General features: G+C 39.5%; 1 protein-coding gene across 3 annotated transcripts in view; it reads left to right on the top strand.

The window, feature by feature from the left end:
* The window catches only part of LOC134539252 (cuticlin-4), a 156534-nt gene that overhangs the window by 29261 nt on the left and 100252 nt on the right, over positions 1 to 27021 (top strand). The window lies entirely within an intron of this gene.

Below are 27021 nucleotides of genomic sequence, written 5' to 3'. Positions count from 1 at the left end.
CTATTAATATTTGTTGATTTTGTCCGGACTTTTACCTCCTCTTGTTCCCCTGGATGTAAACTAACCTTAAAAATAAAGAACTTTACCTTCTACAGATATTTACTAACCCACCAAATTAACTTATTTTTAAATAATTCAATACTTCTAACGCGCAATTTCCTAATTTCTCTAGTAATAAACAATTATCAATAGTTAACTCATGTGTGGATGAAAATGCATTTTTTTTAAACGTACATACTAATAATGATATGGAAATCAACAACTGCCTTACTAAAATGAAATGTTTGTGTTTGAAACAAAATTTGATATGCGAGGCTGTATGTTATTTTTTTCTGCGTGTACAACCATCCGTAGTCTTTGATCAAAATTCATATATCAAATAATAAAAAAAGTTAAGAGAAAGAAAATGTGTATTAGAGTACCTTAATCAAAAGTATCTGGACACTAACATTATTTAGTTTTAAGACACGCAAAACAGAAAACTTGTGACCAGGACCTTACGAAGTTTAAGGAGGGGGGGGGGGATGACCCCCTTCCCCAAAAAAAATCCTAAAAATTCTATAAAAATTTGTTATTCCCTCTAATAAAAGGAAAGCAAAACAGCTGGCAAAGTGGTTCTGTCTTCTTCTCCCCCCCCCCCCTTTTTCCCTTATAAAAATCCTGCGTACGCTCTTGTTTGTGACTTAAAAAAAATATATTCGTTCTTTTGCGAAAGTCATGTAAGGAAAGCGCATATCTGCTCAAAGTGTAAACACGAAATAACTATAAACAAAAATCTTTCAGATGAAAACATATTTAATATTGTATCAAATTATACCAGTTATCCAGTCTTCTCATTTACTCACATTCATGGCGATTATAGTGTGCGTATGCTTACGTTTTTTTTATTCTTGGAATGAACACTTGGATGTGTAAACAAAATCGAAGTGTTATTAGTAGATTCTTTTTTATGTCCCCTACCACACGAATTGGCTTCAAGCCAGCACACGTTGATTAACATAGTTTGTGTGCAACATAAACGAAATCAGAGGCGTAGGTATACAATGAGAAAAATAGGAGGGATGCCGTGAGGCTCAGAAAGAACCTCTTCTTATCGCAACATAAACTGGATAAAATAATGCTTTATGTGAAGAATAGATGTTGGGGGGGGGGGGGGGGGGATCTAATTTGGCTACATCTGAACAAAAAAAACCCTCCCGGGCGCCTTGTCCAGGCAACACAAGCATTTGTATCCTTCGCTGACAGTTTGGAACTACTATCTACAAAAAGTTTTTTTGTCTGGTTTTTATTCATGGTGTCTATAAGTTATGAAAATCTAAAAATAATAATAATAACCAAATGAAGAGTAACCAGACGAACGGGGGTCCCAGGTTGGATTCGGCTGTAGATGGATCTCGGGATGGTCACACGAAGTCGCTTCCTTCCTTCCTTCCTTCCTTACTTCCTTTCTTCCTTCCCTCCTTCCTTTCTTCCTTCCCTCCTTCCTTTCTTCTTTCCTTTCTTCCTTTCTTCCTTCCCTCCTTCCTTTCTTCCTTCCCTCCTTCCTTTATTTCTACCTTCCCTCCTTCCTTTTTTCCTTCCCTCCTTCCTATATTTCTACCTTCCCTCTTTCCTTTCTTCCTTCCTTCCTTCCTTCCTTCCTTTCTTCCTTCCTTCCTCCCTTCCTTCGGTCGATGTAGTGGACTCATTCTTATTGATGTGCTGAATGTCTTGAAGTTGTAGATAGTATTCTTCTCCGCACCAAATCTTAACTTAGATATATTACATTTAGTTCATTTGTAGGATAGCAGTTTATATCGCCTCTTGCCGTGAGCAAAATTCTGGTTTCTTACAAATCCATGTGATGATGCAAATGTTCTATTAACTTACTACAATCCTTGAAATACAATACTAATTAACATTCTTCATGAATTGTCATGGAATTATTCGGTAGAGTCTTGTAGTACATGTATTGAATAGGCCTAGTTCACTCATCATTCAATACTTTTATCACAATTAATCACAATCGTCGAAATATACTTCTGACCTACAGGATGGTTTCTTATAGATTAGTTTAATTCTGGAACCTTTCTTGTTGATTTCATATCAAACATAAGCTATTAAAAAACGAGTTCCTTGTACAAACGGTTTTCTTTATAATAACAGATAAATATGTATGATTTTTGTACCACTTTTTATTCAATCATAGGTTCATAAAACCATCCAAAAACTATCCAAAAACAAAAGTAAACACACATTTTAACACAATTTTTCATGCATTATGTAGAACACATGCATATATAGTAATTATTACAAGTACACTTGTTTTGGAAGTTCAGCTGTTAACATAAAACAGTTCACACGATACCTTGATTAACATAAATCTATTTCTTGTGAAGTTTAGTTTTACTTATGTATAAAATATACACAGTAACTAAAATAAAGTAAGAGAATTTTATGTAAAGGCTGTGATAAAGTCCACAAATTAGTTCACCGGGTATTTTTAGGCATCCTCTTTATGGATTCGTTGCCAGATAGTTCATGGATGTTTAATCCACGCTTCACTCTATCTTAACGCCAACAGCACACAACTGTTAATTACCAGTAACAAACAGTAAACCTACAAGTGCATGGAAATCACTACCTTGCTGAAGATGCCTAGCGCTGTGTATTCAGTGTGGTTCAACCGCAGTTGAAGTACGGTAGCATAAGAGATAAAACCAACAGAGTAACTGAATTCGATTCCCGGGTAGAAAATAGTGGCTTGAAGTTTTGCAAGGAGGATTGGTTTTAACAAAGGTACAACTAGCTAGATAGCACACACAAATACTAATGAAGACACTCCACTGTGGTGTAAAGTTTGGCAATTAATTTTCATTCCGAAAAGTTCTGACTACGTCATGATTATTACGATTTATTTTTTAACTTCGTCATGTATCAAACAAAATTGCATTATTTTAACTAAACAAGTATCAGGAAAATTACCATATTTTATTGTTACATTTGTTGATTATAGGCTTTCTTTAAGAGTAAAAAAATATATTTATAAAAATAAAAACGGTAACTTTAAAACACCCTGTTTTAAAAAAAACGAATCGACTTGAAAATATTATCTCTACGAAAATCCTATTTTGTACGTGGGGCCCTACTACAAAATTATTTTCTTGTTAAAACATACTTTTGACAAACATTTTTTTTTATTGTGGCTCCCACATGATTGTTTCTTTTGTCGATGTATGCGTAGGTAAAGGAGTGGATGATTACATTCTTGAGCAGTGCTGGCTAAGAATGTAGTAGTCTTACTGGCTACACGCACCAGTTACGCTCGATGTCTTCCCGTCTGCGGCCGGCAGGGCCGTGAGAGTGTTCGGTGGATAACCCTGCAGCAGTTAAAAACTGGAGCACTTTGGTCCAGGCTGGGTTTCGTAACGACGGCAGCGTTCACTTTCAGGGCGTGGAAATCGCGTCCACTTTCGCGGCATTGAGCAGTGGACAGCACATACTGTACCCTTGCAAGCGGACAACCGCCGCGAAGCGCTCCCTTGCAGACACTTGGAAGAACACAACCACCAAACCGCGTAACTTAGAATCGCCATAACTTAGAATCGCCATAACTTAGAAACACGCTACTTAGAAAACACAACTTGAAACTAAAAACAGGGGGAACCACGTCACTTAGACGCGTCATAACTTATAAAATCACAACGCGAAGCGCTCCCTTGCAGACACTTAGAAGAACACAACCACCAAACCGCGTAACTTAGAATCGCCATAACTTAGACCTTGCATAACTTAGAAACACGCTACTTAGAAAGCACAACTTGAAACTAAAACCAGTGAGAACCACGTCACTTAGACGCGTCGTAATTTACAAAATCACAAAATAAAATAATCATTACTTAGTAACTCGCTACTTAGAAACTTAAATAACAAACCCACAACTGAGAATTATCGCGGGTAAGAATGAAAAGTTTCCTTTGGAAACCAGTTGACAAAAAACAAATATTTTGTAGTACTACACTGTTAGAAATGGCAGTAAATTCACGGACTTTTGTAACTAAGATTTCACCTGAAATGAACGAAGAGTTCTTCGTGATTTCAAAAACCAAGCCGTATTTCGACTGCCGAGATGTTTGTTTCGTTCCAAACAAAGGTGAACACAAACTTGAACAAAATAAGAGTGGTCTTGCTGTTGACTTAAACTAGTTTTTGAATGTTTTGTTAGTAATTATAACACGACTATTCTCTACCTATAACAGCGAAGCTGTCCACTTATTTGATTTTATTCACTGTTTCATCTTTTAACCTGCGTGGTATAATAAAACATTTTCTAGTTTCCAGCGGTTGATTTTAAACTTTTACGTAAGTTTCAGCTTTCGCCTGCAAAGAGAGTCAGGCCCATTGTAAACACAACTTCTCTTCAGTCCATCCTGAAGACAAAGCAGCTGCCGGTGCAAACAGACTTTCTCTTTTAGCTTCGCGAGGGGGTATCCGTCCACGCATTCTTCTCTGGGAGGGTGCTCAGTGGTCTTCATCGCTGGGGCGTCTTGCCTTCGTGGTGGGCGAGTCAAGAGCTGTATCTGAATAGTGGCCTAATGGATCCCTTAGCTAAGGGATCCATAGATAGTGCATCGTAATGGACGCGGCCATATTTGAGTTGTATCCGAATTCTCACAAGGGATGTCGATGCATCCTCTCATGCGTCCACTAATTCGAGATTTTTAGGGATGCGACTCTCACATTCACTGATACGTCCATACATCCCTTAGCTTTGTTATTGTGACCAAACCCTTAATGAGCGAACGTGTGATACGAGATAGTTAATCAAAATGGATTTTGAACTAGAAGATAAACACGTGAAATGTAACTATGGTATTTATAAATACTTATACCATAAGTATATGTTTACATAATTCACATAAGCAGTAAATTAATTTGATATGTAGGAACAACAAGTACCCGATTCAAATTTTCTTCCATATTTCAATTCCCAACGATAACTGAAATCATCCGAAATTGTTTACAATTTTGAATGTTCATTTACGTTTTACTGGCCAACCTTAGATGTCATGAATATAAAATGCCAATCCACATTAGTACAATGACAAACCAACAGGTAGTGCTAGCTGTAAAACAATTTGGATATCGTACATCCTTTAGAATGCATTCTTTAAACTGTGGGTGCATTTGTTTAGGGATGTAGGGACGTGAACTTAAAGTTCGCATCCCTAGGTATTCGGATACAGCCAAGGGGTCGTTGATTACATCCCACCCCCCTTCTCCTCGCCGCATCGCTGACGTTGATTCACGAAGACAGAGGTTGAAGCACGCTGTCAATTTGGAGGTTTCCGTCGTTAGCGAGGCGACACACTATTGGTGCTTCTAGCGCGGCGTCTCCTCTGGAACGGCGCGCAGTCTTCTCGTCGTGCACGGGGCAACTGTGAGAGTTCAGCGGTGACCGTAACATATGGTGGAGAAATGAACATAAAGGTGTAATGCACAAGTCCCCCGAGCGCTTTCGAGAGTCTACCCCGGGTGTTCCGCGCCTAAATATAATTCCAAAAAAACACACGCTAGAGTCGTTTTAACTCTTCTAAAAACAAACAAAAAAAAAATACGGAAACAGAACTACTGATCTGCCCTCAACGTATTTTTAAATGATTTTTTTTTTGTAAACAGACCGTACTCGGATTTCTTAAGCAGTGTTTGAATAGCGTTTTTTTTCTTCTGAAGCTCTGCGCACAGTGTGTGTGTTCCCACACTGTTAAAATTATTTTAACCTTCACCTTACGAAGAATGCTTGTTAAAAACTAACGAGGGATCTTCGTAAATATTCGGCTATCTTCGTAAAATGTACGGCCACTGAGTTCACTTTCTTTGGACACAAATTTCAAAAATAATATTCTTTGTATATTAACAAAACATTAAAAATCTGGTCAAGAACACCCTTATTTTGTCCACGTGTGTGTATGTTCACCTTTGTTCAGAACAAAAAAATAACACTGCATAGATTGTACGAAGATTTCAGTTACTTTACATTACGAAGAACTCTTAGTTTATTTGAGTTTAATTGTTCGTTTAAAAGTCCGTATATTTACTGTAGTTTCTAACAACAGTGCAGGTGGGAGTGAACCCTGAGGCTTGGGTTCACACGCCGAGTTAGAATAATGCACAAATGTACAAATAAAAATTATTTTCAAAAGAAATATTTGTAAAAAAAGAATTTTGGAAATACATTATTGTTATCTATTTCATCAAGAGCATCCATCATCCAGTAATATTTAATTCTCTCCTTTAAAAAAAAACTAAAATGAAAGACGTCATCTAAAATTCAGCTGTTCTTGTTATGACGAAATTTTTTATATAATTTAACATAAAATATTTTGTTCAGTTTTATCACAGTACTTAATTAAAGTAATTTCTTGTTATTAATAGTGACCGACTGCTACACATAATTTCTCCAGTGGTGTTTAGACTTTATATATATATATTTAATATTTTATAATCCATAAAAAGAAGTGATATTACTGTTGAAAATACAGTATTATGTGGTCTTGTAAGAATCAACAAGTAGTAATATATGTATATATGTATAATATATGTATATATATATATGTTTTAGAAAACTGTTGTGTTTGTTTCGTCTTTTCGTTTGGTCGTATTTTTGTCTCGTTTTGACTGTTGTGCTGAATTTTTTCGGTTCAATATTTTTTGTGATGTCATCATTTGTGGGGGTTTTTTCGTTTCTCTTTTTTTTTTTTTTTGGAAAACTATTGTGTTTGTTTCGTCTTTTCGTTTTGCTGTGTTTTTTGTCTCGTTTCAACTGTTAGGTTGAATTTTTTTTTGGGTTCGGAATTTTTGTGCTCTCATCATTTGTGGGTTTTTTTTCGTTCTGTTAGTCCATTTTTCTTTGTTTTTTCCTTGTTTGTTGACCATATTCCTGTTGTGGAATATTGTGTGGCGTTAAATCCTGACAACAGCAATTTTTGCTTAATTTGTGTTTTTTGTCATTTGTGTTTTTTTGTCGTTTTCTTCTGCAGACATACATGTGCTAAGCAATGTCCAAAAGCCTACATCAAGTCATGCACTCCCATTGCACAAATCTTTCAAAGATTATATATATATATATATATATATTGTTGTAAATATCAATTATATACGAAATAAGAATTTTAGTGTCGGTAAGTTGGGTGGTAGCAATCTGACAACAGCTGGAGCCATTCGCCCTGTAAGTACTGCAGATTATTCCGACCTTACGGTCGGCATTCTCACATTCCCCTTCTACATATGCGCCCTAATAGGGTAGTGTAGGGCTGAATTTCCAGTTCCTTGTTTTTAATACATTTCAGAGCTTGTTTAAAACAGAACTGTTAAGTTGTTTGATCGGGATCAATTCAATTTCAAAGTCTTTATTGTACATATTTGCACTCTTTACAGGTTTTGTACATTTTATCTCGGCACACCAGCACTCTGTGCTAAATTTACCCGTGATTTGTTTTGGTTCATGGTATACTCACATATTTACACTTGAGTTTTTGTATTTACACGGAAAGAAAAATTAAAAAAAAAAAAAAAAAAAAACTTTAGTAATAGTTTCGTGAGCTTAGCTCGATGGTTTTTTTTGTTGTTTTTTTTTTGTTTTTGTTTCTTGTTGTATTACAAGACAGGGTGTTAGGGCTTCGGCAATGACCAGCGGCTGGGGGCCCCTGTACTGCAGTCTAATCGCGAGGTACAGACTTCACAAGGCTTCACAAGGAGGGGGGGGGGGAGAAGGACCATTGTTGCGCTGAGCAGACACCGCACCCCGCTTCACCCCCCCCCCCCTTCACAACAGCAGGGCGGCGTGACGTCACGCAGCCGGTCCGCCCGCCCAGTCGTTCCGTTACCTTGATTGTGACCATTCAAGGCACGGTCGTCGCCCACGCCGCCTAGGGACCCCGGAGGAAAGTCGTCTCGTCTTTTCGCGAGGAAGAAGCACGGGCGACAAGCGCGGCTCCAGAAGGCGGGCGGTGGGGGCGATAGCCCCTCCCGAGACCAATTTTATTGATTAGCGTATATTTAATGTTTACTTAAATATTTAATTTCATATGTTAAAACTTTTATCTCATCGAAAGTTGCATGGAGCTACTTAAGGTTCTGCATTTGAAACCTGTAATTTGTAAATAATATTCCAAGGCCGATATCTGACCACTTTTCATTTTTTTGCAACTGCGACCTTTCTTTGTGCGATAGCCCCTCCCGAAAAGTAATCCTGAAGCCGCCATTGACGGGCGAGAGGGAACCCCGCTGCCGAATTCCCTCCAGCAAGAGAACGGCGAGATTCGCGTTGTTTTGGCGACAGCCCGGGATGCAAATATCTGTGTACTCGAACAGCTCCTGTCGTTAGGGCGCGCGTTATTTTCGACACGGCCTGGCACACAGAAAAAAAGAATCATTTCAAATAGAGCTGCCAAGAAATATGTTTTGTAATGTATTGTAACTTTGTACAAAACATTGCTATACGTATACGAAAATTGACAATGTTTCATTCAATCATAATATTTTTAAACCATGGTAAATATAATAACATAATCATTGGTAGGGACCGGAAAAATTCGCGAATTCAATGACCTACTAGATAGACTCCAAGATCCTCTATGCACTCGGACAAATTACATCTGCCCAGTGGCTACTGACTCGTGACAGTTATTAACTAGAATGCTTTTGATTCGATACTTCTTTCGTTGAGGATTATTCATTGGCTCTGATTCCTTCAGACCATAGGCGTACCCAGGGGGGGTGTTTTGGGGGTTCAAACCCCCCCCCCCCCCCCCGAAATAAGACAAGAAAATTATAAACACTCATGTCATTCGAACTCAATTTCTAAACACAGAGCAACGAGAGAAATAACGTCACCAAGCAGCCCAATTGGTAAGTAAACGTAAAAAAATTTGAATTGCAGTGGTTGGTTCATGATAGGTCAGTCTAAATTCTCAAATCGCGGTGATTGGTCTATGGAATAATCAGTTCAACTCTACTTTGATTATTTTTTAGATTTGCTTAGTAGAATTGGGCATTGATTAACAGTAGTGATTGCGACCTAATTTCATACAAAACTCTATAAAACTTAAAACGTGGGGGGGGGGGGGGGGGGGATGGGACGTTTTTTGGTCGTTTTGTCAAGTCAGGTACTTTCATTTAAATACTGTACATCTGTACGTTTAACACGAAGAAAAAAGTTTGATTATCACAAGGTGCGTAATTTTAAACGACTGTTACAAACATTGAAAAGCTGAATTGTAAATTTCTCGCCTCAAATGAAAGGGACCTCGTTGAGTGCAACGTGGTGTGAAGTTGTGTTTGAGTCAGTAGCTTAATGGCCTCAACTCAATATGTAGGTGTTTTTAGCTAATATTGTAACAGAACAATATAATTTAATATATATATAATATACTAGCTGCCCGACCCAGCTTCGCACGGCTATACTAATGGGGAAAAATTGAGACTAAATATCCCGTTTACAGTAATAATAAATAAAATAAAATGTAATTAATTTCGACAAAATTTTATTACAATGCTTTGTAATGTACCGGAGAGAAAACGAGTAGCACCGATGGTTTCCCGATTCTCGAGCACGCAACGTACAACTGATGTACCCGCACTTCGCTACGGCAGTCTACAGGCAGAACACTTGCGCCGCTCATTATACATGCCCCTCCTTGTGGGTACGCCACTGCCGCACTTCGAATGGAAAAAAAATCAAAGCAATGCTCGTTGCCATGGAGATGCAGAAGGCATAAACAATGCAAAATCCCGCTGTCCCACTGTTGCCCGGGCTTAACCACCCTTGGGAGTTGATTTTCGGAAAACGTCATCCAGCATAAAATGAGGAACATTAATGCTAAGTTCAAGTCTGTAGGATATAAAATTGAAAAAAGGGGCAATTTTTGATATTTAAAGTCCCCGTAAAATTTCAACGGTGATGAGGACTGCACTAACAGTCAATTAGTTGTTGCCATAGAGACGAATGAAGCATCAACAAAGTAACAGCCGTTGCCATGGTGATTTTCTACCAAAAACTGGAATTTTGATATTTTACACCCCCAAAACTCCCTTTGGGAGCTGATTTTCGGAAAATCATATCTTAGTGAGCGTCTACATACCTACATCACAAAATGAGTAACTATGCTAAGTTTCAATCGGTTGAAAGATTTCAAGTCAATCGTAATGAGTCAGTCAGTAGTATTTCGCACAAATATATTTTTAAATTTAAATAATTTTACATAAAATAATTAAATCTATACAGAAATATGCCTCGAATTGAAAAAAAAATCGATCTAAGCGATGCCCGTTGCCATGAAGACGCAGAAGGCATAAACAATGCAAAATTCCGTTGTCATGGAGATGGAGTACCCACTGTTGCCAGTGCTTAACCACCCTTGGGAGCTGATTTTCGGAAACGCTGTCATTAATCGAAATAAAAAGTGTCCTATATATAAATTTGGACAAAGTTACAAATATTTGTGCGAAATTTCATTAAAATCAATGCAGTAGTTTCGGAAACTAGCGCGGACAAACATTGTGACACGAGATTTTTATATATAAAGATTTAATTCTGTTTTGCTACACTTGAATTGTAAATCCTGAATTACAACAGCCCGTCGCATCCGTCCGTCCGTCAGCCGCCAAGCGATATACAATTTCACTTCACGTCACTGGTTGGATTTTGGCCTTGAGCGGTATCCGTTTAGCCAGAAATATCAATTTCATTATTCTTTTTCATCATCTTTTATCGCAAGTGTATATTTTGAATAAGTCTCAATTTTACTCCCATACCTTACCCGGGACTCGAACCCAGAACCTCTCCCACCATAAGCCGGTGTGCAACCGACTACGCTACGGAGGTCGGCTGGCGATTTACAACACTCCGCTCGTCCGTCATAATATTTCTCCATGTCAATGCTGACAACTGTTGAGAAAAATTAACAATTTGGTGGGAAAAAAATTATCATATGTAATTATATTACTTAAACAATTATGTAAAGTAAGTACTTGAAACTCATTAAACTCAGAGGGTTTTTTTTTCGGTATGTATTTTCACATTTCCAGAGTTACCATACGTAATTATAATACTTCCGTGACTTAGACCATTTTTGTTTCAAAAAAAGAGCTTTCGATATGTGTCCAAACGTAAGCTAAGAAATATTTTTGGAATCAGCTAAACAATTAAACAAACTTTAATACATTTTAATATATTTTATCTGCAAACACCTAGAAGACACTAGGAGGTTATAGTTTCATCCGTTCACCCGTCAATTATAAAGTTATCAAGCTTTAGACGGATGAGTGGATGACATTTTTCGGTCCATCTTATTGGGTGCAGGTCACGTAATTGACAGACGGATGACGGATGGACGGGCTATTGTAATTCCGGCCTTAGTTGCCAACACCCTTACAATCAAATTATACAGCAATTTATTATTCTATTGTCATGCCGTCAACTGATAAGGAATAAGTTTGTAAAGTGCGTACGTAAATTCGTTAAGTTAACTAATTATTTTTATATTATATATATATATATCTTTTCGGGGGTTTTGTAGGTATTTTAATATCGTAATGTCAACTTACTTAAGTTTATTGAAAGAAAAATTACGTACAAATTACATATCAACAATAGCCCAGGTTAAAATATGAAATTTGAGACTATTCTATTTATTTACTAAAGAAATAATTAATTTTTGGTGTTTATGCAGTTTTTCTTAAAAATCTGGAAGAACACCCCCCGAAAAAAATTCCTGGGTACGCCTATGCTTCAGACAACCTGTTGTCCAATCACTGAAGCAGCAAAAGTTTAAACACATTTGCATTCTAGCATATCGCGAAATGAAACTGCGAATTTTTCCTGTCTCTAATCATTGGACTTTATTTTGTTTTATTACGCCTATGGAATGTGCTCAGTTCATACTGGAAATCTATTTGCAGGACGATAGGCAAATAACTTTTAACTTTCGGAGTTACTGGGACGAACACAAGGCATAGCTAAATTGCCGGGTAAGAATTCGAACCTAGTATTTTGCAGTGATACAGTTGTTTTGTTGTAAATGTACAAATTTACTAATATTTGTAATTTTAACATGAATATTTATGTTCCATTTACAAAAAAAATCTTATTACTCTAAAATTCTATATAAAAAAAGAGTAGGTGTTGGCAAGGTAGACCGTGGTGGTGGGGGCGACTGCGGCGCCTGGAGTTGGCTGGCACAGCAGGGTGGGCGTGGCCTCGGCCAGTCTCCGCCAACCAGCGCTGGCGGCGGCGTGTGGGCGCCTCTTGTCGCCTCGCCCTTCCGCGCAGCGGCTTTCGCTTCTCCCCCCCCCCCCTCCCTCAACCCGTTTCCCCGTCAACCACCCCACGCCTTGCGCCCACGGGCGTCTCTCAAGCTCCAAGTCTGAAAGTGCGAGTGTTCCCCCTACCAAGGGCGCAAAGCAGTACAAGGACGGTGGGGGTAGGGGGGGGGGGGATAGGGCGAGAGTGGGGACGCACCACAACGCCGAAATACCACAACGCCGAACGTACAATAACGCCGAAAACCATAACGCCGAAATGCCAAATTGACCACAACGCCGACACTAGAAAACTGCTGTGTACCACAACGCCGAATTACCGCAACGCCGAAATACATTAACCCCGAAAAATGTCATTGCAGGACTGCCACAAAGGTTAGGTTAGATAAGGTTAGCACACAAATTCATTCAGTGGTTTTTTTCATTTTGCTCCTGTGGCGCCCCCCCCCCCCCCCCAAAGCAACATTTTTCGGCGTTACTGTATTTCGGCGTTGTCGTACACAGCAGTTTTCTAGCTGTCGGCATTGCGGTCAATTTGGCATTCGGCTTTATTGTACGTTCGGCGTTGTGGTAACGACCCCTTTCGTCCGACCCGCGGGCCGAGCCACTCCGGCTGTGTCTCCGCTCCCACTGCTCCGCGCGAGAAGGCCGGGGCGACCTTGAGGAGGCGAGAGTGATGCCCGCGGAATTGCCCGTCATTACCGCTGCAATCCCGAGCCGGAGAGCGGTGCAGTGATTGGGTACCCGTGGTGGAGGGGGTAGCAGTCACCTAGATCCCTGCAGGATTCGTGGTCGACGCCGCGCTTGCATTGCTGCCATCGCGTCGTGGGTTCCCGACTCTTTTCGACACCGCCGAACTTTCTGGAACGGAAACTCTCCCCGAAAGTGACACCAACGGTCACTGACAGGGCCACGTATTTTCCACGGAAAAAAAAACCAAGACTAGTCGAGAGTTAAAAAAAAAAAAAAAAAGTTTTCTGTAAAGTCGGTTTACGGACGATAGTTTAACATGACAACGTCATAACAAAACATTGATGAAATTATTTCATACTTTTATGAATAAAATTGAATCATTTTTATTGAATTATCACTATTTTGTATGGATACAAAGAAGGAGTGAAATGAAATCTACAATTTAATTGATAACTTTACTTTTATTTGCACTCATTAATTCAAATATATTTATTACTTTAACGAAGAGATTATTTTTGCTATTTAACTTGTTCCAATCTGTGTTATTCTGTTAAGGATAGGACATTGATAGGAAGAGTAGGAAACAAATGGGAGTGTTTGATGTTTAATGTGCCTCGAAAAAGTCAAATCGATGGTTGTTCCAATCGAGTGGAAGAGAGATAGATGCGGCGCAAGCGTACAATGAGCGTATCAGGACACAGCGTAACGGGACAATGTGCGTAATGGGACACTTTTTCGTGCGTGCAGTCGTCTTTCATCGATTTATTAGACCTTGTCACCTCAAAAAAAAAACACTGTAGCATTGTTTGTGTTTCGTGATTAGTCGAGTTTCTTTCAGGTACATGCCCACTGTCAGCACACCCAATCACAATAAGTCAGAGGGGAAGCAAAACGCATCCTGAATGGCCCGTCGTTCAAAAGATAAGGCATTGACTTCTCTTGCAGGCGACCGCCAACAACAGAAAGAATCTGCTGAGCGCGGGAAATACCATACTGCAGTCTAATGGGCGTTAAAAGATTTTCCCGGGGAAAAATGCCTGCCCGTAAGAACGTCAGGGAAAATAAGGGAAGTTAGTATTTGTTCAGGGAAAAGTCAGAGATGTTAATATGGATAAGGGAAAGTCACTTTAAATCCTGGAAAAGTTAACGGAAATTTTCTAAATGATATCAAGTAATTTGACGGGGAAATCTCATGCGCCAGTCTGCAAAATAATTTTTTTTTGTAGATCGTGTTTTTCGCGTTGTCAGAAACATTTTAAATTTCGTGTGCATAGTTCTATTTCAATTTTATTTTTTTGTTATATAATTCTTGTTTAAAACTAAGCAAGGTGGAGGTGGATTTTCTATTTTATTTATTTCGTCCACAGGTTAGCAAAACAGATAAATTATTATTTAAAAAAAATAATAAGTCGGGGGAAAAATTGAATTTTTTTTTACCAGAGAAAAGTAAGGGAAATTTTATTACAGATTTATGTGGACACCCTATGTGTTTACAAACAACTTCACGTGGTTGTCGGTGTTGCGTGAACAAACATCAAGTGATTGCTTTGGCAAGTTTTGGGGGAAATACTACTTTTGAAAACTGTCAGGTTTTGAGAGGGTCGTTACCACAACGCAGAAATACCATAACGCCGAATGTCAAAATTGACCACAACGCCGACAGCTAGAAAACTGCTGTGCACCATAACGCCGAAATAACAACTGAATGAATCTGTGTGTGTTTCTTAAATGTACCTTAACGCCGAAATACCACAATCAAACCTAACCTTACCTAATCTAACCTAACCTAGCATAATATAACCTAACCTAACTTATCCTAGCCTAGTCTATCCTAGCCTAGCCTATCCTAGCCTAACCTAGCCTAGCCTATCCTAGCCTAACCTAGCCTAACCTAACCTAGTCTAACCTAACCTTTGTGGCAGTCCTGCAATGACATTTTTCGGCGTTAGTGTATTTCGGCTTTGTGGTAATTCGGCGTTGTGGTACACAGCAGTTTTCTAGCTGTCGGCGTTGAGGTCAATTTGGGATTTCAGCGTTGTGGTATTTCGGCGTTGTGGTCAATTTGGCATTTCGGCGTTGACGTGCGTCCCCGTTTCGAGACAAGTCGCCCTGGCGCAGACCGCACGGGCGGGAGCTGCAGGAGATGATCGCCCGGTCAGGTTGGCGACCCTGCTGACCTGGGGAGCGGAGTGCCGCGGAGCTCGACGTGTGTGATTGCCGCTGCCGGACATCTTCAATCATCGGCCGCCGCGAGCGCCGGGAGCGACGAGCAGGCTCGCCAACTTAGAAATGCGCAAGGACCCTGCGGCGGGGGGAGGGGGGGGGGGGAAAGATGATTGCCGGGTTCGCTTCCTCGTCCCGGCTTCCGACGATGAACAACCTTCGAATCCAAGCGAGCTTTAACTGAAATCAACCTCTGAATTGGTGGAGGGGGGACGTAACTGCTTTGAAACGGCATGTAATTTAAACGGAAACACACTCCCCGTAAGGTTGGTAACATGTCAAGAATGTGGTATCACCGTCTTTTAAGTCTCGGTCTCACACGAACAGCTGGTCATTTAATATTAGATTTTCCTCCGACAGATCTCTTGCAGTACTGCCAATTATAACGGATTTTCCGTAGTTATTATTGATTTATACATACATCCAATCATGGAACCACGTTGTGTTATTTATTTTTTACACCAAAAACAAAAACACGTTCTGAATTATCGTACGATAAAAATCGTTAGCTCATGCAGCTCATTTAGTAAGATGTTAAATTATTTTGTAAAGTACCTCAAATTGATTAAACTTGTGGAAATTATGAAACGGTTTTTTTTTTAAATATTAAGTTGCACTTAAACCTGTGTGATAAATTTTAGACTCTTTAAATTAAATGAAAGAAATATGGCAGCTTCAATCTTCAGCCGTTTCGAAAACTGAGTAGTAGGCAAACACAAGCAGCTTTACGAGAATTCCGTAGCATCGCCGCTGCTTCATTTCTACATATCCCCTGCCGTCTCCCCTTCCGGCTGTTACAACTAGCATATGGCATGCTAGCTACTTACCTATCCCCCCTTTACCGTCTTTCCATTGGACCGCTAGCGCATGCGTTGGAGTGGCGTCGCCGCTCACTTGGCAAAGCTCTTGCTAAATTTGATGATAACGGACATTCTGGCACTCCAGTTAAGGGGTTCCTAAGCAGTGATCTTCATGTTGTGAGTACTGTAGTTGGGTGTATACAAGATCTTTTAATCAATATATTTATAAATCCACAATCTTCTGCCATTGCAGGAGGAAGACCTTTCTTCCAGATGGTGCAAGATGATATGCGGCAAATAGTTTTTGCAGCGTTTGTGCTGTACGTTTCGTTAATAGGCATTAAGCTGATGCATTAAGCTCTCCCCTCCTCTAACCGGTTCCCCCACCACGTACCTGACTATTCCCCTCATCCGATCGGGATTATCGTAACGCTCCGAAAATTGTTGCCCTCCTCAGCAAGGAAGTTTCACTTCAAAAAAATCAACTGCTCGTTCGCGACATCGTGCCCGAGTGACGTCATCACGCCGGCATTTACGTCTCGCGGCAAGGTGTGTGCATGTCTGGAGGTGCGGGCAGCGTTTAATCGCAGGGCCTCGAACATATAATACGGCGTTGCGCCAGCGAGATCTTTGAGGTCATCCCTGGACGGCGCGTGGGCCGAACAAACGCACAGCTTCGCGCGTTCGCAGCGCCAGGGCCGGATTTAGAGGTCTGGAGACCTCGGGGCAACAGAGGAGCGGAGGCCCCCTGGCCCCAAATTATTTTCCAAATAAAATGAACAATTTTTTTCAGTCGAGTTTTCCAATAAATAATTTATTGTTGAAGTCAAGTAGATTCCCTTAGTATTAAAAAAAAACATACATAAATATAATCGGAGACAAGAATTATATGAAATTAAATTTTAGTGTTAATGAATATTTCTGTTAATATTTAACAATAATATAATCATGTATATACAAAGTACTGTACGTAAAGGTAAAACAGCAAAAAAAGAATATCAAAGGATTTGTGGGGGCCCTCCGTTTGTGGAGGCCCCGGGGCTTTCGCCCCGGTTGCCCTCCCTTAAGTCCGGCCCTGCGCAGCGGCACTTCCGTCACGTGATGCCGGAGGGGTGGTGGATAGGGGGGAGAAGCGAGGTCACGCTATGTGCTCTGCACTTGGATGACGAGCCCAACAGAACTGTTGGTTACAAGAGCGACGAGTCTCTCCGCCTTTGAAGCGGGCGAAACTTCGGGACAAGCATTTTTTTCGCGAAAACATTCGTCAAGACCGCTCGTTAGACCGCAATGTTGGGATGCCTGCGCCAGCGGTCTCTTCCTCGCGACTGACGTCTGTTAGAGCTGTTAGAGGAGTCCATTTGCCTTGTTTGACCGAGCCACTCATGACTAGAGACCTGCAAAATTCGCGGTTTCGATGGCCTTCAGGATAGATGGCACATAACCCCTGTACACTCGGGCAAATAACGCAAGTTCATTGGCTGCCGACTTGTATGTCGTCTCAGCTGGTTTGTCTGTGATTCGATCCTTCTTTGGTTGAGGGTTTATAACTGGTTGAAATTCGTCCAGAGGAACAGTAAGCCAATAGCAAAATTATCTAAGAGGTTAATGTGTTTGAATTCTAGCCTATCACCGAATGGATCCGCGAATTTTACAGGTCTCCACTCATGAAGCGTTTGCTTCCGCGCTGAGTTGACTGTGACTGGTTCGCCGACAGTAGACACGCACCTGATAGAAACTTAACCACTCACGAAACACAGACGATGCTATACAGTGTCTTAACTCTCAGCGAAAAGTACATGCCCTATTGAAAACTGCTCCAAGTGAGTGAATGTTGTTTGCGAAAACCTTAATGGTTAGGTACAAGATTCCATGGTGAAATGGCGACAAACCCGAAATCACACCGAAAAACATGTAACTATACCGTTTAACACCCAACTGCAAAGTTAATACGCCATATAGCACCAAAAAATACTAGTTAAAATCATGAAATTAAGCAGAGTTTAACTAAAACAAAAAAGTTATATTTTAATATTTAAAATTAAGGAATGTCGTTATTTTCCGCACGTCATTTGTTAGAAAGTGCATTTCTTTAAAATAATATTTTAATTTTTTTTGATCATAATTCTTGTGGGTTAATTTTTATGGACCTGAATGTATTTGCTGTACACAAACGTATACAAACATTGTAAACCAGAAATGGCTGGTAATAGTGAATTGATTTAAAGAGATCTAGGAGTTGTATTGAATACTAAACTTTATTTTCATCAGTATGTGGGCAATCAGTATGCGTACATCAATAAATTTTGCACTCACCAAATCTATAACATTTTCTGCAACAACGCCCGACTCTCATCTGTACTTATTCTTCACCTTAATCAAACAAAAATTCAAATACTTGTATGTAATATGGAATTAAATCCCAGCTACTGACCTTAATAGAGTAGAAAATATCTATAAACAAACTTATAGCGTAATAAATTTAAAAAAACCAGTCTCACGATAGTTATTTAGACTGACTACATTTTAATCTAATTTTAAAATAAATTCTATATTCATTAGGCGATATACCAATGGTACATTATTTCTCATTAACTGTTTTTGACGTGACAACGTCTAATAAATCGGTGAACGCCGGCTCCACGCACGAAAAAGTGTCCCGTTAAGCACATTGTCCCGTTACGTTCATAAGTAATATTTTTAGTAAACAGAATAAATTCATAAAAAGTGTACAAATAATAATACTTACTGTTACTACTTAGACCCTGCTAATTCTGGGCGCGAATCACAAGTAGTTTTTGCACCCACCATGGCGGAGCAGCAACATTGACTATTGAATCATTTGATCAGCAGACGAAAATGTTAAACAATGGCTCCAATAAACGCGAAAAAGACTTGAATAAATAATAAACTTCGGCTTTGAACCTGATTTTCGACAAGGAATTTTATTAAAATACTGCCCATTTTGTTAAAATTCATTACATAGTTAGTACAGTAAAATCTTTCCCTTCGGCTTTGTGAACTTTGGTTTGTGTTATACGCCACAGATGGCAGCACCGTGTTTACACATTTTCCGTTCCTTTACTTCCGTCGCATTTGCGAAATCACTCCAATCAAATGCCGTACTCCGGGAGCTAAGATGTTACACCTCAGTAAAAAACATTAAAAAAAAAAAAAAAAATTGGTTGTCTGTAAAGTCGGTTTACGGACGATAGTTTAACGTGACAACGTCATAACAAAACATTGTGACATTATTGAATACTTTTATGAATAAAATTGAATCATTTTTATTGAATTATCACTATTTTGTATGGATATAAAGGAGTGAAATGAAATCTACAATTTAATTGATAAATTTACTTTTATTTGCACTCATTAATTCAAATATGTTTATTACTTTAACGAACAGATTATTTTAACTATAACTTTTATACATGTTTGCTATTTAACTTCTTCCAATCTGTGTTATTCTGTTAAGGATAGGACGATGATAGGAAAAGAAGGAAACGAATGGGAGTGTTTCAAGTTTAATGTGCCTCGAAAAAGTCAAATCGATGGTTGTTCCAATCGAGTGGAAGATAGATGCGGCGCAAGCGTACAATGAGCGTAACGGGACAATGTGCGTAACGGGACAATTAGTCACCCTTTTTTCGTGCGTGCAGCCGGCGTTCATCGATTTATTAGACGTTGTCACGTCAAAAAAAAATTGGGGTTGTGAATCCGACGTTACAGAAGTAGTCCATTCAAAGCGAGGTGACGTTTGTAGTTGGACCGGCATTTGTTTTTTCTTGCGGGTGCGGTTGCCCCGGGCGGCCTTCCACGTCACAGCCCGCGGTGAAGGAAGGCGAGCGGGTTACGACTTCTGCGGCGAGCCGCCGGGCCCGGAGGGTGGTGGGGGGGGGGGGGGGGGGGGTGGTAACTGTCGCGTGTGATCAGACGAGGAACCTAAGTCTCACTCAATCCTAGTCAGACGCCTGAACGAGTATCTGTTTCCGTGCAGCGTCGATACAAATGTAGGTCCGACAACAGGTTTCGTTTCAGGCCCGAGGTGCCAGCCGCCATCTTGGATTTGACGTCACGGTCGCCATTTTGGGTGGCCATGGACCTTTTGACCTTGACTCCGACCTCCAGTTTGGATTACGATATATATATATATTTTAAGTCCTGCCATCTTGTTTTCTATAACTTTCCGCCATCTTGGGATTCGCCATCTTGACTTATGACGTCACCGCCGCCCTCTTAAATGTTTGCAGCCGGTGGGCTTAGTCAAGGCGATGATTCAACAGAGCGTAACGGAAAGTGCAACGCATAGGATTGGAGATCTTGGTGGCCGTTTGTTGGGAGGATGAAGGGGGAGAAGATATAAAATAAAGTGGAGAAACAGATAACTGTAAGACTGTTCACAGGTTATTGTCGTAATGTTATTTTTGACGTGACAACGTCTAATAAATCGATGAACGCCGGCTGCACGCACGAAAAAAAGTCCCGTAACGCACATTGTCCCGTTATGCGGTGTCCCGTTATGTTCATTGTACGCTTGCGCCGCATCTATCTCTCTTCCACTCGATTGGAACAACCATTGATTTGACTTTTTCGAGGCACATTAAACTTGAAACATTCCCATTCGTTTCCTACTTTTCCTATCATCGTCCTATCCTTAACAGAATAACACAGATTGGAAGAAGTTAAATAGCAAACACGTATAAAATTATCGTTAAAATAATCTCTTCGTTAAAGTAATAAACATATTTGAATTAATGATTGCAAATAAAAGTAAATTTATCAATTAAATTGTAGATTTAATTTCTCTCCTTCTTTGTATCCATACAAAATAGTGATAATTCAATAAAAATTATTCCATTTTATTCATAAAAGTATGCAATCATTTCATCAATGTTTCGTTATGGCGTTGTCACGTTAAACTATCGTCCGTAAACCGACTTTACAGACAACCAATATTTTTTTTTTTTAATTTAAGTCTAGACCACGAAGTTGGAGTAGCTTGCGGACGTGTCTGGGGTTGTACGGGGGTCAGTGGATCGCAGCGGGGGTCCGCCATAACTGTCGCGGGCGACACGCCTGGACGACGGCGCGTTCTCTTGGCATCCCCCCCCCCTCCTTCAACAACATCCCAAGGGTGTTCGCCCGCGCTGCAGCCAACCCCGCGGAAGCGAAACGGCGCGGCCGACGTCGTTTCACGCTGTGTCGGATCCACAGGCTGCGTCGGAATCACGGCTCGAAAAATCGCTCAGACTGGTTTTCCTGTCCGGACAGCGCCCCGCCAAAGGGTGTGCCGCAAACTGCATTCAGTAGGGACCGAAAAAATAAAAAAAATTCGCGGTTTTTTAAGCTAAAATTCAGCTTTTGCTGTTGGCTCACAGTTAATTTGGAGGATTCTGGGCAAGTGAAAATTCTTCCACAAAAAAAAAAAGTATCGAATCACCACGTTGAGGCGTCTTTCAAGCCAGCAGCCAATAAACAAGGAGGTAAAGATAGTTAAAACTTATTTTGCAGATTTCAGGACTTTTTATGATCTGGATTGTGTTTGTGAGGTATTTCGCCCTCTCGGCAGCGAGTGTGTCGGCCTTGACCTTGGTTTTGGAAGTCAGGGCGGTGACGAAACATGAGACAAACTGTAGTATGATGCTCTATGAGTAGGGACCGGAAAAATTCGCGGGTTCAATGACCTCCAGGATGAACTCCATAGTTCTGCGTACACTTGGTAGATATCACCCACTCATTGGCTGCTGTCTTGTGAGACGTCCCAACGTAGCAGCCTCTGATTCGATAAAGCTTTGGTTGGGTGTTTCTTGGCCCAGAGTCATCCAGGTGAGTTGTGAGCCAATAGCAGAGGCAGCACTGAGGTATAGCTATTTGTATTTTAGCCTATCTCGAAATGAATTCGCGAATTTTTCCGGTCTCTATCTATGAGTCTCGTTTTTTTTAAATGTTTATTACGTCCACAATGTTCAGCTGTCAAAATTTGTAAGTTCCTCGAAACACACGTCAAAAAAAATAGTATCAACTTATATCGGAAAGAGTTTCGTTGTGCTTGGCAGCTAGACAGCGGTAGGTTCTGCGACTGATCGTACAAACAAGGAGTCAAAACTAAATTTGGTGGTTGAGTACCGAAGAAACAAACTTCAACTATGCAGGGGGTAGTCCTTTTAATATTCACGTGAAACTTATTTCATAGGTTATAGCAAATGAAGAATTCTACGTCTGCTTCCTTCTTGTCCCTGACCTTCATACAGAAAAAAATTCTTTAATTTTATGAAAGATTCCTTTGTAAACCAGTTACCAAGAAACACAGTTCGTAATACTACTAGAAAGATATTGTAACTTCGTACAACACATAGCCATGCTTACTTTTGGATACATTAATTACGTTTCTAGAGATAATACTGAGAATTTCTTACAAAAATTGGCGTATAATTTTTTATATTTTAATTGATGTTTTATTCAAGCATATTTTTTTTTTAAAACAACGGAAAAGATAATCGAATATTCAATAATTGGATTATATATTGTAAAATTATTCTTAATAATGTGCGCAGTTAATACGGGAAAGCAAGTTTGTTCAGTGAACGTTTTAAAAATAACTTTTAACTATTGGAGGTAGCCTATTGGGACAACACAGAGCATTAATGTCCGGGCAGGAATCCGAACCCAGTATTACTGCGAATACAATATTGTAGTGAATCAGTTGGTTTCATGTAAAAATTTACCAATTTACAAATATATGTGATTTTACATGAATATTTCTGTTACATTTACAGTGCACTGAATCCTTCCTCGCTTCACGTTGACCAACTATTTATTTATTTACACGGTCGCTGACGCGTCAGTAACTCGACGTCAGCACATTTGTCCACAGCGTCCGTACAGACATTTCCTAGCGCATCAAGCAAGCCAACTGCGTTCAATGCCATCCCAGAGGAATAATAACTACAAAAAAATACTTCCGACGGTTATTTTCAAACAGACTGAAACAGTTTAATGCTAATTTCAATAATAATAATAATAATCAAACAAGCCTTATACAATTTATGTCGTAACTATAATATATATGTACCTACCTTAGTTTACCACGTACCATAGGCTCGTGTGCGGATTTCTAGTGTCGCATCCCGGACAAAGCAGTGCGTGTCGGGGGCGCAGGGCTCGGGAAGATGTCACGCACGTCCGACCCCACGGGAAACAAATGACTGACGTCTTCCTCGCGTGACCCGTGGCTCGGAGATCTGGCAACCCTGCCCCGGGCTCGATCCGCAGGGCCGGACAGACTGTGCACGACAGCTACTAAATACCAACCTAGGGGGGAAAAAAAACTCGTGAGCGAGTCTTGCGGCAGTGTGAGAGAGCAAATTCAACGTGTTCTCATGTTGCCAATACACTACTTACAATACCTACCAAACTCGGGTACACGAAATCAAAACGTATAACTCTTTAAAGTAATTCCGAGTGTGATAAGTACACAATATACGCAAGTCGTGTTTTTCAACTACGTTTCGCACGTAGTCTCCGCGCCCGCCGCTAGAATTCATCGCAGGAGCAGCTACGTCGACTATCGAATCATTCCGTTTGCATAGGGAAATTTTGAACTGTGTAATGAAACGGCTCCAAAAGACATGAAAAAAAAATATACTAAACTCCTGCTTTTGACGTAATTTTGGACAATGAGTTTTATTCAAACACTATCCATATTGTTAAAATTCATTTAAAAGTTAATACAGTAAAGTTTCCCTTCTGTCTATGAAATTTGGTTCGAGCCATACGCCTCAGATGGTAGCACCATAGTAACACATTTACGTTATATTTTTTATTAATTATTAATTATAAATTGTTTATAATCATCGCAGTAATTGCACGATTGACAAGCCCAACAAGCTCTCTAGTTTTATCAGAAACCAAAAGAAGGAATGTACATCCACTGCGATACTAAGGCTGGGCTTATTATCTATGCAATGAATGCGACGACGACAAACGCAACAGCAAACCAACGCAAGAAAATCACAGTCGTTTATAAATCACGCAATTCGCAAGACGTCACAAACCCTGTAACTTAAAATTGCTCAACTGAAACTGTATAAATTATCTTTCTTTTGGTTATTCCCACATGTAATCATTTTTTTTGTAAATGGAACAGAAATATTAATAAAAAATTACTCTTACATGAAAACCACTGTGTCACTACTAAGTATTGTTCTCAGTAATACTGGGTTCAGATTCTTACCCGGGCATTTAAGCTTTGTGTTTTCCCAGTACCTACAATACTTAAAAGCTATTTGTAAACCGTTCCATGAATAGCTTTCAACTATTAACTGCGCACATAATAAGCATGGTACAATTAAATGAAGTCAAATTATTGAATATTCGATTATCTTTTCCATGGTTTAAAAAAAAGTTATACCAGAATGAATAATCAATTGAAATACAAAATTATGCGCCAATTTTCGTAAGAAATACTCAGTACCTATTATCTGTAGAGAAAAAAAAACGATTTCATATACGCAAAAAATAACCATAGCCATGTGTTGTACAAAGTTATAAAACACCATGGGCTTCTATGCACATAACGTCCGCGCCTTTAAAAATTTTCGGAAAACTTTTCTTCAGATATGGCCGTCGGAAACGCAAGCCAAAACGCAAGAAAGTTGCGAGTTGGAAAAAAAAAATACCTGCGTTACGTTATCGCACCTTGCACAGTTCGTAAACTGGTACTTTTACTAAGCGGTTGGCTGAACATTTTTTTTTTTTTTTTGGCGTTCTTGCGTAGTTCGTAAAAGCAGGCCTAGGCAGTGACGTTCGCACTTCAGGGAATTAATAACTGGCGGACGACGTTTGGCAATCTCGCGAAGGCGCCTCTTGCCTTCGTTGCGCCACGCGGAGCGGGCTGGCCCGTGACGTCACAGCTGCGGCGTGGTGACGTGCCGTACAGTGTTGCCAGTTTTCCACTTCACCTTCTTTCAAGGGGATATTAATCCCCGTCACCTTGGACAAAAATTAAAAAAAAAAAAAAAAAGAAAGTCAAACACAACTTGCAGTACAAGTATATTATTTTGTTGCTTAATTAACTACAGAACATACTTTCGGACACCCGTAACGTAATGAAACTATTACATCATCTGCAGACGCCTACGAAAAATATACAGTTACATCCACGAAGAGGCTGTTTTCTGGAACTTTTTCTGGAAAACACAATTCAAAATTAACATTATAGCAAAAATTGATAATCCATGATGGAAGAAGACTGTCTGTCATTCTTTCATCAGTCTTCTGATATTTTTTAAAGATCGTTTTATTAACGTCTTATTAAAAAAAATGAGTTTGATTTAAAACTAGATACCGAAAAAATTCGCGGGTTCATTCCACGGCTGGTTAAAATCCAAACAATTGTACATTTTTGCAGCTTTTGTAATTAATTCACAGTTCATCCATACGACTCTGGGCCAATGAGAGGCATCTAACGAAAGAAATATCGAATCACATGCAACTTATTTATTTTAATCAGCAATCAATCAACAGCTTACTTTTATACTTAGTCTACCCAAGAATAATTGAACCTGCGTTTTTTTTTTCCCCAGACTCTAATAACCAACACGCAATACATACGGTGAACAGCCCATCACCGCGGATAAAACATGCGCCTTCCATATTACATTCACATGACAGACTGAAAAAGCCTTTATGTGAAACCCAGGGTTTCTATGAGATAACCTTGTAGAAAGAAGTAGTGCCCATGCACCGCATATTTTACACACTTTGACCATATTTGTAACATTTAATACCTTACGGAATTTTATCGGCTAAGGAAGCTCGTTTAACATTCAACAAATCGGACAAAGAGAAAATACTGCAATGCAGAACATCTTTGATTAGCCTTTAAAAAAGTTACAATGGATAGCAAAAAATCTTGCCGCAAAAACGTTTCGTGATAAACCATAATCTCCAAGACCTTACGCCTGAAAAGGGAGGGGGTATTATGGGGTATATCCACCCCCTCCAAATGATGTAATCCTGACAAATCTATAAAAACCTATCGTTCCCACCAACAAAAGCGAAGAAAATGAAAGCAAAATGGTTCTTCCCCCCCCCCCCCCTCAAAATGAAAATCTGCATATGTCTCTACATAAGAGGCGGCTACAGGAAGACTTTTCGGAAGGGGATATCTTAAAAAGAAAGGATGCAGTTGCAAAATAAGACATTAAGTAAGACAGGGATTGTTTGGCCTTTAAATATTCACAAATTCATGGTCTCAAATACTAAACTTTATAATAGTTTCATATAACTTTTGAAGAAATAATAGTTTAAAACAGGAATTTAAGTATTTAAATAAACATAAATATACCCTCCAATATAGAAATAAATACAATTCTGACTCATAGCCCCTCCTTCTTTGGAGATGTTGCCTACATATATACCATCAATAGATGAGGGAGAGAGTGGTTAGCTTTTGAATGCGTTTTAAAAATACATAAATGTTATAGCCTCGCATTATAGGTAAATACAAGGCACAGTAAATACCAAATAAGGCTTCAAAGGACTTTTAGGCTATCCAAGAAAAGAGGTCGATTGTTAATAATTTTGTTAAGTATTGGTTTGAAGCTTGAAATGAAAGAGGAACACATAAAAAAAAAACAGCAGATGCGTTTATTACGTGGAATTGGTAACTTGTGTAAAGCCTTGATTGCACGATGAGAGTATCATTGCAAGGTCTTCCATGCCTATAGGTATGAATAGTTCTGTGGGAGAATTAGCAGAGCGCTGGCCGTTTTCATGGAAGTTATTCTAGTCGAATTTCTGTGGAAGGTTGCGTAGAAAGTGGAAATTTTATCCATTCAGAATGTAGTAGTATAGTGTGCCCCCAGTGTTAAAATTGGTAATTTATTTTGTAGAGATTGAAACCTTTTTGATTATTTATTTTAAAAAACGTAAACATATGGTCTGTTGAAGCAGTTAAAGCATTATGTGACAATTATGAGAACATCCATGTTTATACAATACG

Source organism: Bacillus rossius, chromosome 15, assembly GCF_032445375.1.
Source record: "Bacillus rossius redtenbacheri isolate Brsri chromosome 15, Brsri_v3, whole genome shotgun sequence".
Lineage (NCBI taxonomy): Eukaryota > Metazoa > Arthropoda > Insecta > Phasmatodea > Bacillidae > Bacillus > Bacillus rossius.
Note: the sequence above shows the minus strand (reverse complement) of the source record. Positions and strands in the feature narration are given on the sequence as shown.